The sequence below is a fragment of the Ascaphus truei genome, chromosome 1 (assembly GCF_040206685.1).
Source record: "Ascaphus truei isolate aAscTru1 chromosome 1, aAscTru1.hap1, whole genome shotgun sequence".
In the NCBI taxonomy this organism is placed as follows: domain Eukaryota; kingdom Metazoa; phylum Chordata; class Amphibia; order Anura; family Ascaphidae; genus Ascaphus; species Ascaphus truei.
The window spans coordinates 404,710,902-404,725,057 of record NC_134483.1 but is presented as its reverse complement, the minus strand read 5'-3'; the positions used below and the strand labels follow the sequence as shown (position 1 = coordinate 404,725,057).

The 14,156-nt window shown below is 46.2% G+C and overlaps 1 long non-coding RNA gene across 1 annotated transcript in view; it reads right to left on the bottom strand.

Annotated features, from left to right (window-relative positions):
• The window catches only part of LOC142502218 (uncharacterized), a 32,533-nt gene extending 23,069 nt beyond the window's left edge, over positions 1-9,464 (bottom strand). Inside the window, exon 1 of the long non-coding RNA XR_012803677.1 lies at positions 9,259-9,464. This is a non-coding gene — a long non-coding RNA (uncharacterized LOC142502218). The remainder of the gene's footprint in view (positions 1-9,258) is intronic.
• Between the last annotated feature and the right edge of the window lie 4,692 nt (positions 9,465-14,156).

Here is a 14,156-nt window from a genome sequence, read left to right as displayed (position 1 = left end):
CGCCATTGAAGTCAATGGGAAAATCTAATTTTTCACAGTTACCCACACTCCATCTGGTTGATCAGAGAGGGCTGGAAATTGCCATGCAGTCATGCCGGAGCAGTGACTACATTCTACCCAAATCCCAGCCCTCTGGTACTGACAGAACCGGAGATATGGGTTTTGACTTTACATACTTTCGGACTTAGCCGTTTCAAAGCCACGCGGCTTTCCTCCATTAGAATCAATATGGCCGGCGCTGCCATAGGATTCAATGGGACCTCCGCTACCATAGAAGTCAATGGGAAACACACACTTTTTTACAGTTAACCATTCTCTGTCCGGTTGAGGGGAGAGGGCTGGAAATTGCCATGTAGTCATGCCGGAGCAGTGACTACATCCTTGCCAAATCCCAGCCTTGCCAGATCCCCACGGAACCGGAGTTATGGGTTTTCAGTTTACACTGTTTTCCACTTAGTGCTTGAAAGCCACGCGGCTTTCTCCGCCATTACAGTCAATTGTGCGACCCTCGTAACGAGCGCGACCCTTTACCGGGGTCATTGATTGTCGGACCCGGTTGGGGTCGAGTGAGGGGGTTCCTAAGATCTAGGGGCAAAAATAATTTTATTCCGGGGTGCCCTAGAACCTAAGTTTCCCACGCCAATTGAACATGAACTTGACCAGGGATTGATCAAAACTCTTTTCAAGACAAAGTTTCCGCTTTTGCAGTCTGCAGTTTGGATGGCTGCCAACCCGTTCCTGGAGGTCTGAGTCGAGGAATCCCCATTGAAGTGTATTGCTCCACTGACTTTCAATGGGGAACCGCCGCTCCTCTTTTCGGGCACCACCTGCAGGTCTTCTACGATATCGGGCCCAAATCGCTGTAATCTCCATAGAGTTACATGGGGCTGTAATTGCGACCTATGGAGAGACTGCAAAATGGAGCCTGCAAAGGCGGGAAAGGGGACAAAGGGCCATAAACACAAAATTAACATTAACCCTTTCCCTCCTGACTGGATCCCAGTGTAAGTGTTGGTGCAGACACTGGAATGGGGAAAATACATATTCACAGGGGGATACACATTTGGTGCTGAAGCAGGGGCATAAACACAGTACTGGACATCATTCCAGTTAACCCCTCGCCTCCCAGGTGAGGGCAGGGGGTGGCCAAATGGGGTGTAACCCCTTTAATACTGGGCCAAACCCCCTCTCCCACGACAATGTGTTAGGTGTAGAGGGGGGCGTATTTATTTTAAAGTATTGTTTAATTTTTTGGGGCACACCATTGGTACTGCAGGCCCGCGGGGATCACCTGGGGACCCCTGTGGGGTATGGATGGTGTGGCTGAAAAAAGGTAAGCAATTTTTTTTTTCAAAGTCCAGCTCCTTTAGCGCCTGCCTTTAGCTGGCGTGTTTTTCCGGTGCATTTTTAAAGCACAATTCATTTAGCTCTGTTTAGAGAATCTCGTGGACTGGCAAAAATCGGCGCGTTTGCTTTTTTTTGCCTGATTGGGCGGGTTTTTCCCGCAAGCCAGAAAAAATGCATTTTAAGGCCGAGAAAGCTCTGTTATCACTGTCTAATGAATTGCGCAGCAGCCTGTATCAGCCTTGAGAAGCCATTTTGCGCTCTTAAAACGACTTATCACTGCTTAGTGCACAGCCCCTATGAGTCTCAGCAGCTGTCTCACAGCCGACTTGCCTCTATAATGACCGTGCTCACTGAAATCTTCAATATTGTTTAGATGCATACTGTACAGAGTAAAGTTCTATGTCTATATGCATTTTCATTATATAAAGTGCCTGTTTATATGTTGTTCTCAAGCGGACGTTGAATTCTCCACCAGGGGGATGATGTAGTAGGGTCCCCTACCTTGCCTCCGGTGCAGGGGACTGATCAACTCTTTAGCTGGCATTGCTCCACGTGATCAACATGAGTGGCAGCGGCCATCTTGGTATTTTAAGACTATTGTATTTTGGGATTACATTTCCCAGAAGCCTTTGGTGTGTCACATGGGCTGTTTTACCGAATCAGGAGCAAGCTACCATTAGAGAGACTCCTGATATCCTCCGCGGGGCCAGAAACACGAGGCAGTCTTGCAGGAGCTGGCAAAGAGGACGGACGCATCCAGGGAGTCAGTAAGCCGCTGGACTAGGCCAGACCTCTGCCCCAAGGCCCCAGTTAGGCCCCGATCCCCACATAGCAGAGTATTGTAGGGAAGGCTCCAGACAGGGACCCTCACATTAGACCTGTAGCAGCTCTGCTGCGCCAGTGGATGGATATCCAGGTGGCGGACTGCGGCCTTGGACAAGAGCTGTATAAGGATAAATAAGAGAGTTGTGTTGGAAGCCCTGTTGCATGGGACCTGATCAAGCACCTTCCTCTCAATATTCCCTGGTCTGGCCTGTGACCAGCAAGGTACCAAAGTGCACCTACACATCAAGGTGGGGAGGGGGGGGGGGGAGGGTAGCACTACCTCACACTTGTGTGGGATTACTGGTGCGGACACCTGAGATTATTTGTGCCACGGCACCCTCAGTACTTTGGGGGACCACTCAGGGTTTGGGCTACTGCCTTGTACTATTATATTGTATTGTTGTGATCTACTTGTAACCCTGGTCCCCAGCAGCTCCTGGAGACCCCCCTCCCCTGGTGCAGCTCGATCGCGGGTACTGAACAACCCGACGGCTGCTTCCAAGGGTGGGGGCTGGAGCAGGGAGCAGCGCGGCTTCTCCTGCCTGCGAGCCGGTTGCCGGGGACGCGATCGGGCCGTTGCTAAGGCCGCGATCGCGTCTCTAAGGTCCCGGCGGCCGGTGAGGCAGGGCGCCGCCATTGAAGACAGCGTTGCGCATGCGCAGGGACGCGTAGGCGCAGGGAAAGCCCCAGAGCTAGGGATAGCTCGCGCGAGCATAGGGACAGCTCGGGGAGAAGAGAGAAAGCCCGGGAGAGCTTGCGCACGCGCAGTGCAGGGTAGGAAAAGCCCGCGAACCCCTAGCCTACCAGGGAAGGCTCTGAGATGGGACTACATATTCCAAGAGCCTTTGCACGCCCCATGTGATACCAGGGAGCCAATAGGGCTTAGGAAGGCCTGGAGGAAAGAGATACATTGTTTGGGCTGCAGCACGTTTGTCAGTTGGAGCAGAGGAGCTGAAGGGGAAGGAAGGATGCGGGGAGTGAGTGCAGCTCCTGCATCCTGATAGGTACCCTCACCCTCCAGGTAGGCCCCAACTCCCCACCAGGTTAGTGGGTAACTGATAAGGGACGGCCCTAGATAGGGAGGTCACCCTTAGTGTGTGTAAGGTGCAGGTTGGGCAGTGCCACAGCGGAGGGGGCTGTGGGCACTGGCAAATAGGCACAGTGTGCTAGTAGTGGATTGCTACGGGATCCAGGTGGCTGTGTGTGATTGCAGCTGTCTGTGTGTGTGTCGCTGCATGTGCTGGGCGCAGTGCGTGCAGTGTGTGTGAAGTGTGTGTGGATCCCTGCAGGCTGACAGTGTGAGCTGAGTGTTGGCTGCAGGTGCGTTAGGCTGTTAGGATTAGCAGTTACAGTTGAGACTGGGTAGCTAGGGGAAGGGGGGCAGGTTAATGTTCCACAGGCCCTAGGAGTTTTCCCCAAGCCATCCCAGGTTGCGGTTCCTCAGGGACAGGCCCTAGGTTAGGGTTGCTGTCACTCTAGAAGTAGTTAGGCAGAAAGCTGATAACGGCGGTTGCTGTTCCCATGCGGTTGGTGTTGCCGTGATCGGTTGCAGTTCCCGTGGAGCGGTGGGACCCTCGTTGGGGTCCACCGGCAGAATACCTGGAAAGGATCAGACGGACATCTGACCCCTTTGAGAAGAGTGTTGCAGGCCCGAGCATCGGAGTGCTCGGAAGGTATCAATATTATATGTGCACCAACAGGCCTAGAGGTTTTAGTGACTGCGCAGTCACCCAGTGACTATCTCTGTAGGAGTACGGGACATTGGGTGGGGTTCTTGGGACACTGGGTGGGATCACCTGGTGTCGGGGAATCGTCCTGCGAGACGTCACCACGGGTAGTGTCTCCTCGTGAGAGGGACACAGGTTATGATGTTATGTAATGGATTATGATATTCTCTATGTTCGTAGTAAAGCCCTTAGTTATATATAATCACTGTGTGTGTAGTTTCTTATTGGGTTCCTATGTAGGGTCATTCTACACTTCCCTAGAATCCTACATAGGTGGAGGCGCTGTAAACGAAGATCTGTTCCAGAGGATTCACCCCAGGCTCTCATTAGCGGAGGCTCAGACCTCCTGTGAGCCTGCAGGTATACGCACCACACCGGTAACACCACATGTTCTACTCACCCACACTACATATGAGATTGGGTGGGGTGGAATACCCGTTACATACTGTTAAATCCTGTTATAGTAAATATGAGTTATATGATACATTAGTTGTGGTAGTATTATTGCTATAGTATTGGTTCATATGCGGAGCAAATCCCGACTACACTGGGATCCTCATGGGTGGAGGTGCTGCACTAAGAGAGAGAGAGAGAGCTCACACCCGGCTCCCAGAAGCAGAGGCTCAGGCCTCCTGTGAGCATACAGGTATTAGCAGCATGTGTAATCGCCCGCGGTTTCCCATAGGCGTAGGAAAAGGGGGTTACACTGGAAACATACATGTTCGGTACTACCTATAATTCTTTACTGGACAGGGTCCAAATACCGGTCAGTCCTGTTCAATACTGGACACCTGGCAACCCTTATAGTGAGGCTCCTTTATCATCTATGAATATAGATACTAAAAGCTGAGTCCGACTATAAGTAAAACAAGCTACACTAAAGAGACTTGACATCTCTGTACAGATGTACTAACAGCATTTTGTAATCATATATGTGAAATTACCTTGAAAAAAACAATATGCTAAATAAAATATGTAATCAATGTCACATTTAAGTTTTCCAAAGTAACCGAACCTGCAGTCTAAAATCATTATTATTATCATTATTGTTATCCTTTATTTAACATGTGCCAGCAAGCCTGAATTGCAATATGGAGTTAATATATAATCATTGAGTCATACTATACTTATCTCTAATTTTAAGTTATTTATAATAAAATGTATGCGTAATTTCTGACTAACCAAGGAAAGAATGTAGTACAATGCAGAGCTCCAGTGACTTAAACAGTTATGAAGTAATCTGGGAAAATTACAGTGGTAGCCATTTCCAAAAGTACCAATAGTTTTAAAATATATATTTTCCCCCCACAAGTACCATTTTTTTCTCCTATGTAGTGCTCACATTGTGCATATCACTGTGCACAGAATTTTGCAGTCACAATAAGTCCCTGCCCTGAAGAACTTACAATCTAATTTTGCGCAGGGGGAGTTAGTTCTCATTGTGGCCCTAAACAAGACATGGACAGTAAAGGTTGGTAAAAGAGAACATTGGCAATATCATAGTTTAAAGACATATTTAATTATTGAGCTACTCACTAAAGCCATATTATCAGCAGTAAAGCAATGATATTGAGACGTTTGCTGTGGCGATTTTATTTACATATCTTATGGACCAAATGAGTAATTAACGCCAAATCACTTATTCACATACTGTTCACCAAACTCTAACACCTGTCCATATGTGGCTACTGGCAAAAAAATATTGCCACTTTTATGAACTACCCTTTCTGGATAGAAAAGGTAAATAAGCACATACACACCATATTATATCTATATATACGTATACATCTCTATCTGTCGTTATTGTTTTAGTGACAGTTAGTAGCTCATTATTAGTTATTTCTAGTTGTAAAAGAGCTGCTGACACTCTGTCTAATTCTAATTCTGTTGGCCTTTCTTCTAATTTATGTTGATATGCTTCTGTAGGAAACTGGAAAGGTATAGAGATGGGAGGCTCTTGACTTAAGGATAGGATGAGTAATATATTTTGGTTCAATCTGAGAGATATGGAGACATGGTACAATAACAGACCAATTATTTTTTTTAACAGGAAAAATCTAGTTTAACAGAAGGCATCAGAAGTGAACTCTAAAAAAAGACTATTGAAAATCTTAACATTGATTAGGGGTGGTGGCCTATATGCATGACTAATATGATGCAAATCACATAGTAATTAATATTGTATACATTTGATTATTTTGAAATATGTATTTGCAACCGTCTGTTCATCCTGCTGTTACCCTGTGATTTTCGTGCAGTAATAAAGTTCTAAACTGAGAACAAACCTATTTGGAGATTGATCTTTTGGAAACCAACACAAAGACGGGTTGACCGGTCTGGTTTAGAAACCAAAACCATTGGGATGCACAACTTACAATGGGACACCTAAACTATGGCCCAAGTGAAGCATGCCCTTTTTCAGACACTTTGTTGCTCTAATGGAGCATATAAATATGTGATCGGGCATTAACATCTGGCTCTGTAATGATGGCATGTTTTATGATTTTTTTTTGGCCAGGGAACTCAAAGAATATATTTCCATACTCTTGGATAAGCTGTTGGAGGTGTTCGTTCTGGTAAAATATCAAATGGTCACCTAAAGGTACCTCTATTAAATTCCCTGTTGAGCGAGGTGGCATTATCTCATGCCCCAGATTATCTTCCTCATTTATGGAGTGGATATAGCAGTTCTCAGCCTTCCTCCAGAGTTTAAGCAGATTCATGTGTTATATCTGCCCCTTTTGGCTATCTGGCTCAGCGATTACATAATTGACTTTCCTAGTTTTCCTTAGAATTTCAAAGGGACCTTACCACTTGGCCAACAGTTTGCTTTCCGAGATAGGAAGGAGGAGCATAATATTGTCTCCATGCTGATATTCATGCCTGTTATAAACGTGTTTCTGGGTTTACTGACAGTTTTTGAAGTGAAACTTATTTGTTGGCACCTACCTGAATTCTCATAGGACTAAAATTACTTTATGGAGACAAAAATGCATCACGATCAGGCGCGTGCACGATGGCATGTGCATGAGGGGATGCGCGTGCCTCCTCTGGCTCAAAATTCACATAGCACTCACAGTCGTTCATGCAGACGAAAATGCAATCAGGAAAGCAAACAATACTTTTAGAAGTAAACCTGCCACAGTACCAGTACTTTTATATCCAAATCTGCCACAGTACCAGTACTTTTACAAGCAAACCTGCCACAGTACCAGTAATTTTACAAGCAAACCACCCACAGTACAGTACTTTTATAAGCAAACCTGCAAACAAAACTGTGGTGAATATCATCGACTTCATCCATTTGATTCTGCTACTGTACTCTATTCAAGGTGCAGCCTTATTGAAGAAAGATTATCATAAAATACATATCATTTTAAGCGGCGACTTTAACATAAACTTCGACTCTGAAGAAGCACTTCTGCTCATAACATGCATGCAAGAAATATTCAATTTAACGCTCATCACCAATCCAGCCATTCCAACTACAAGTTCAGGTTCGACCATTGATGCAGTCTTTCAACGTCATTTAGATACTTTACAATCCAAAGTATATGTATCTTACTTTAGTTATTATAAGTCAATTGTATCATGTATTCCAACTGATACTATGGAAATTTCTGCAGAAAAATAAAATAAATTATACTCTCAAAAGTCTTTAATTCAATCAAAAACATCAAAATCAAAATACAATTTCAGTGACAAAACACAAAGAAGTTTCACTTAGAACGTGCGTGCTCGGCACACACCCTGTCTTTTTTTTAAATTGGCGCTGGCAAACTTCCCAAATATATCGAGATGCACCCTCTTGTCTAAGACATACTAATACCCATTGTTAGAGGGGACATCTGTTTGAATGTACCCTTTGGATACATTCAATGATAACTACATAATCATATTTTACCAACGAGCCCTATAGCACTGGGGTTTGGCCTAAACCAGAGTCAACCATTCCACAGAGTTCCTGATTTATGGTAAATATGAACCCCAATTGGGTCTGCATTAACCCTTTCATGGAATAAATCAATGGTTTGAGTAAAGGGACAGTCTACTTAGGCAGAGAGAGGTCCCGGGAACATGCTATACAGTAGGTACCTTTTCCTCCAGGGTAAAGCCCCTAATTCAGCAGTGTCTATCCTTTTCACCCCTTAGCAAAACTTATATTTTTTTCCTCCAGGGCTTCTAACCATGTTTTACTCTCTATAGCTCTTTGTGAAAAGGCTGCAGTCTAATAACCTGAGCTGTCGTCTAAATACCTGAGCTGCCCGGCAGCTTTGCTCCGATTCCTCAACAGTTCAGTGGAGGGGAAAAGCTGCATTGGCTGACAAGTACAGGCATGTTGTTACCCTGTAATCGTGAACCAATTATGACACTTCTGTCACAGAGATATCGATCTTATGCGTCATAGGTTGCGCTAATATCTTAAAACCAAATAGGGACTCAAATGTAATAAATTCAAATATAAATTGAGAAACAGTGACTGCGCCGCAGAGGTTGGGATGCTAAGGGTTCACATTGGGGCATTACATAAATACAAATACAAATAGAAAAGTGCAATGTAGTCCCTGTGCACTTTCCAAGTGTTTGCACAAATGTATTAAGAAATGAGTATTGCGGCCAAGAGTCTGTGTGAATGTTGTTTCTTTTTCTGCTTTCTTTCACATAACTTTTTGCACCTTCTTTAAACGTGACACAAAAAATGCTGTGATAACTGAAAAACCGTTTGTCACAAAAAAAACATTCTGTGACTTCATGGGCACATTGTAGTTGCTAATAAATTGTGATGCTTGTGCTCTCCACACAAGCGCAGGGAAGGGGAAGGACCCGGTAGCGAGGTGGGGAGGCCGCAGGGGAGACGAAGGGAGTGAGTTGCCGCGCAGCTGGGGATCGACGCACATCGTCACGTGACCGCGACGCGCGCAGGAGAATGTGCGATGTGTCCGGAGGTGCGGTGCCTGGTTCAGAGACACGAGTGATCCAGCTGCATGTGCGCGCATGCTCTGACAGCAGAGCGGGAGTGCGCGCGTACTCAGGCACCAACCCGGGGGTTGAGGGAAGCCACATGTGAGAAGCAGGGGAGGTAGTATCCAAAGCACAAGGTCACTATAGTGGAGTGCATCCTGGAGGACGTCCAGCCTCCTTAAGGACAGAGTGCCAGTAGATCACAATAGTGGAGTGCATCCTGGAGGACGTCCAGCCTCCTTATAGGCATAGTGCCAATAACTGAAGAGTGCAGCAAAACTAAATATAAACATAAGGGTTCTTAGTCTAATCCATTGGCCAAGGAATTATAAGCCTGCCACCACGTCAAGGTGAACCCTACTAAGCAGGTACCTACACTACCCGACGGTAAACTAACCTCAGTAGTAATTGAGTGACTGTCCCAGTCTTCCGGAATCCACAGGAGATGAGTAAAGATCCCAAGGAGGTCCAGGCAGGAGCAGCATACAATGGTAGGACTTGCAGGAACCCAGACAGGTAGCCACTGAGTGCTATTTAAAGGAAGCAGCAGCTGTAAGCAATGAGAAAGTCAGAGAGAGGCTTACTTCCTGTCAGGAGGAGGAGGGCAGGATTTGCCAGGAAGCAAGATGGCGTCGTTTGCTTCGGAATTCTTAAAGACACAGGATCTTGACTCGCAGCTAGAGGGCGGCGATCAGAAGTAAACAGGTAAGGAAGGAACACGCCGCAGGGGGCGTGTTCTGCACATCGTTACATAAATATGAGTTTTTGATGGTTTCTTAATTCTTTGTGGGTCAGAACTCTCCAAAAGTTTTGTGAGTGCAGCAATGTTTTACACATCTCTACATATACACACAAGCACTACACAATTACAATGCATCAAGGACCATATTTACCAAGAAGTGCTGCTACATAAGACATGTTCTTTCCTAGAAGACACAAATACAGATCCACTCAAGTGAATGGGCCAAGAAACCTTACATAACTGTCCCTAAACACTGAATTTACGTTTTTCAAATAACTCGTATAAATGTTTTTTTTTTTTTGTGTAGCTATTTCTGCTATGTGTCTTAAGTTGAAATATGTGATTTTGTTTCACTGAAGTTTGCAAACTAGGAAAAATGGCCTGATTCTATTTGGCAAATAAAGATATTTGAAGACATTTGCATGACCAGAGCCATGTGATCTGATATATACAGTACTGCCATTTTTGCACGCTTCTGACAAAAGATTCAAGCTGAAGGAGTACAGTAAATTGTGAACAAAAAGTATAGGCTGGGGGAATGCAGAAGGACAGTTTGAGCGTTGTTATTTTAGTCCGACACATGGTTGTCTTTTATACTATATGATTACTCTAGCATTTGCCACAACCAAATAATAAGTAAAAATATCCTTCCAATTCAAAAGAAGATTAATGGAAAAGATAACACCAACTTGAATCAAGAGAAGAGTCTTGACGTTTCAGGCATGCCACTCTTTATCAAGATATTCTTGATATAAAGAGACTCTCTGTGCATGTGTTAGGCTGTGGCCAGGGTGAATGAGAACGTGCTGGTGCCCGAGCTCGGCGCTCATTTTGCTTGGGGGATTTGTGTCCTGCTAGTTGCGCAAGGAGGGTGGCGTGTTGGGGGGCGTGGCCATGACATCACGGAGCTGGTTCGCTCTCATTGGGCGAACCGCTCACGTGACACGCCAGCGAGCGGCAAATCAAATTGATTTGTCTCGCCAAGCAGCTGAGCGCCGTTCACTCACGGGCATGCACGTGCTCACACTGGACAAACACATTGTAGCAATATGTTTGCTCGCAATGAATGTGAGCGCCCGCTCATGGTCACCGTGGCCGAAGCCTTAGTAAGATTTTTTTCCCTACTTTAAATTATTTTGTATGACTGTACTTTGTATTTCACGTATTGTGCAATTATCTTTTATCTTTTAGGTTGGTTTTGTACATTTAACTTTGTTTTAAATATTTTTGAATTGTACACAAGTTGTATTAGCCATTTCCTCTTCTTTTGGATTGGGATATGTTCCCTTTTTAATTGGGTATTGCATTTGTTAGCAGCCTACTGTAGCTGGAAGGATTGCTGCACTAATATTTTCTGAATATATTCGTACTCTGTTATCCTACAGCAATGCTGAGTGAACTCTAAGCTACTATTTTATTGGTGGTTACTCTAGCAATTTATAATCAACAAACCGTTGAAAATGTTTGAGTTTTAACCTGACATTTACATCTTCTTTGGCTAGCAGTCACCCAAAACAAATATTAATATAAGTATTTCTCCCCATGCAATTTGGTTCACAAAACAATAGCTACATATTTCAGAGCGAGTTTGACAACACATTGTGTGTGCATGATCTTATCTACTTTTATAGAAAAGGAAGCATATCTCATTCTACAGGGAAGGTAAACAATACTTACACACACATAAAAACTCGATGTGTTGAAGTATTGCTGCACTGTATTAACACAATACCGTCAGGAAGGAATGTATTTTCCCCCATTATATTTGTTGACATTAGAAAAGAGGCGCCTGAAAGGGAATATAATAACTATATACAAATATATTCTGGAACACTAAAATGAGCTTTCAAAAGAACTATTCATCCCACGGGCAGAACAAACGACACGGGTTCAACCCTTAAGGTTGGAGTTGAGGAGCTTTCCCCAGCAACAAAGGAAAAGTTTTTTTACAGTAAGGGCAGTTAAAATGTGGAATTCAGAGGCGCATGCACGAAGGACACGGGTATGGCAGCATACGTATCTAGCTCCGTGCCGCGCATACTATAGAACACTTTAAAAACACCCGAAAATTAAAAATTTTGCTACACAAAACTCAGGCATCCTAAATAAACATCCCAGGATGGCCCCGAAAAAAACAGGCTCCCAAAAAAACCCAAAATCAGCGGATGTCAGGGCTTATTTCTGAGGAGCTGGCACGATTGGGGCTTAGAGGAAATGGCGCCGTCCTCGAATCCAGACACTGATACCGAACTAGAAGGAGAGGAGGAAGGCCCCAGCAATCAAGCGTTACTGCCTGTTAGGAGATGTGACTTTGAAAGACTGTACAACAATTTAAAGTCACTCCTGCAGGCAGAAATCAAGGAGGTAAAGAGGGACGTTGTGAAACTGGGCTCAAGAACAGACGACTTGGAGAAGAAGATGGATCAAACAATAAAAGTGGTTAAAAAAACCGACAAGAAAACTGGGGACCTACTGTACAGGACGCCCTAGCCCTTGATCGGTGCCACAGAGCCCTCCGTTCGCGCCCAGTGCAGAATGAGCAGCCGCGCGACATCATAATAAGACTGCACTTCTTCACCACCAAAGAAGCTATACTGCAGCAAACACGGCCCCTACTATGGACTATGAGGGTAATAAAATGCTCGTTTTTCAAGACCTCTCCCCGGCCACGCTACTCAGACGCCGCAACCTGTTCCCCATAATGAAGGTCCTACGCGACCAAAATGTGCGCTATAGATGGACCTTCCCGTTCGGGTTGCTGGTGGCGAGGAACGGGAGGGCCATCACAATGAGAGATCCCACTGAGGGGCCGGAGTTCCTGGCAAAGTTAGGCCTGAGGGAGGCTCCCACACAAGTGGTGGAGGAGGCAGAAGCGTTGGAGCCGGAATGGAGCGGAGGGAACGGCTCGCCTAAAGCCAAAGGGAAAAAGCGCTGACAAGGCACTGCTTAAAACTTGCAAGGGCACACGGTTGCACTCTGAAGAAGTTACACCGGTTGGTGTGTAGTTTTGTTCTCTTTGTTGCCTAAAACTGTCTGCCAGTTGTGCCAGGATGCCCTCCAAATAAAAGTTTTGGGCCACTCACACTTTTGCTGCATACAGAACTGCCCGTTAAATGAGCCCCCAAACGTGTTGTGGAAGACCTCCAACTAAATGCTGCAGTGTCAAAGGAGGAAAAAACAGAAAAAAGAAACAAAAAGGGGAAATAAAAAAAGAAACCCCTGCAAAAATAAGAAGATGATGTCTTACCTTCAAGCATAGGAAGATGGCGGCGGTGCTGGAGAGCGGAGAGAGCCAGCGTGAGGCGCAGATCAAGGAAGGACCCCAAGGGCGGGAAGAGAGAGCGCGCGCCCCATCCTCCTCGTGGCAGAGTGGCATCCAAAATGGCGGCCTGAAACAGGAAGCCGGATGTCATCATCAGGCGGAGCCGAGAGGGAAGACTCCATCTTGGAGGAGGCAGCCGGGACAAGATCGACAGTCGATGACATCATCAGGAGGGGACACAAAGCGCCGGAAAACACCAGAGGGACAGCGCCGATCCCTCAGAGCACGAGCGAGGTGAAGGGTCGTCGCCGGAACAAGAGAGGAGAGGGGCGAGAGGAGAAGGGGGGAGATAGAAAGAAGGGAGAGTGAGAAGAGGGAAGAAGCGTAGGAAGCAAGCGGTAGCAGAGGCCAGGTGTACAGCTGAGATAGCTTGATAGGGCGACCACAGGTGAGGGGAAGAGGTAGTAACCGAGGGTAGGGGGAGGTAGTCGAAGGTGGGGAGAGGTGACTGAGAGAAGAAGGAGAGGATAAGGGGAAGGTGAGAGAGCCGGATATGGGAAACGTGAGAGGTAGAGCAAGTTAAACAGAAGGGGGAAGTAGGTTAAAGGAAGGCAGAGGACAGCGATGGAGGGGGAGGAAGGGAAGGATAGAAAGGGAGGGTGAGGGACGGAGTAGAAAGACGGGGCGACAGGGGAGGACGGAGGAGGCTGAAAACGAGAGGAAGTCATTGAAGGTAGGGGGAAGTGAAAGAGGGCGGTGGATGATATGGACAAGAGGAGGTCTACGATCAGGAGGATAAGCTAAGAAGGCGGTAAAGCAGAGTTAGAAGGAAGCGATAAAAGTGATAAAGAGGGATATGGAGGGATAGGCATGACAAGAGGCCGAGCCAAGGGACGGTCCAAGGGCAGCTGAGACGGACAATGGGAAGTAGTGGGGGAGAGAGGAAGCGACCACCACGAGGCGGGCATAGGGGGGCAGACGGTGGAGTAGGAGGGACAGGGCAATTCTCGGTCAGATAACATCAACTAAGGCAACAGCAGGCTGACAGGCAGGCGGGTCTGCAGACAGTTGCAATCCTAAGTTATGGGTTTGAATTCGTTTATACGAAAGGGTGTATATAGAGCGCGGAAACGGGTTGGAGCCGAGTGGACTACCCCGGAGTCGGCATGTGTCTCAAATGGGCCGGGAAGGGGGAGGGGCCCCCAGAACCGGATGAAGTCCTTTGGGGAATGGGTTGGGGGTGCGGACGGGGATTCGCTAGAGCCTTCATCCCAAAGGCAATGGACTTGGC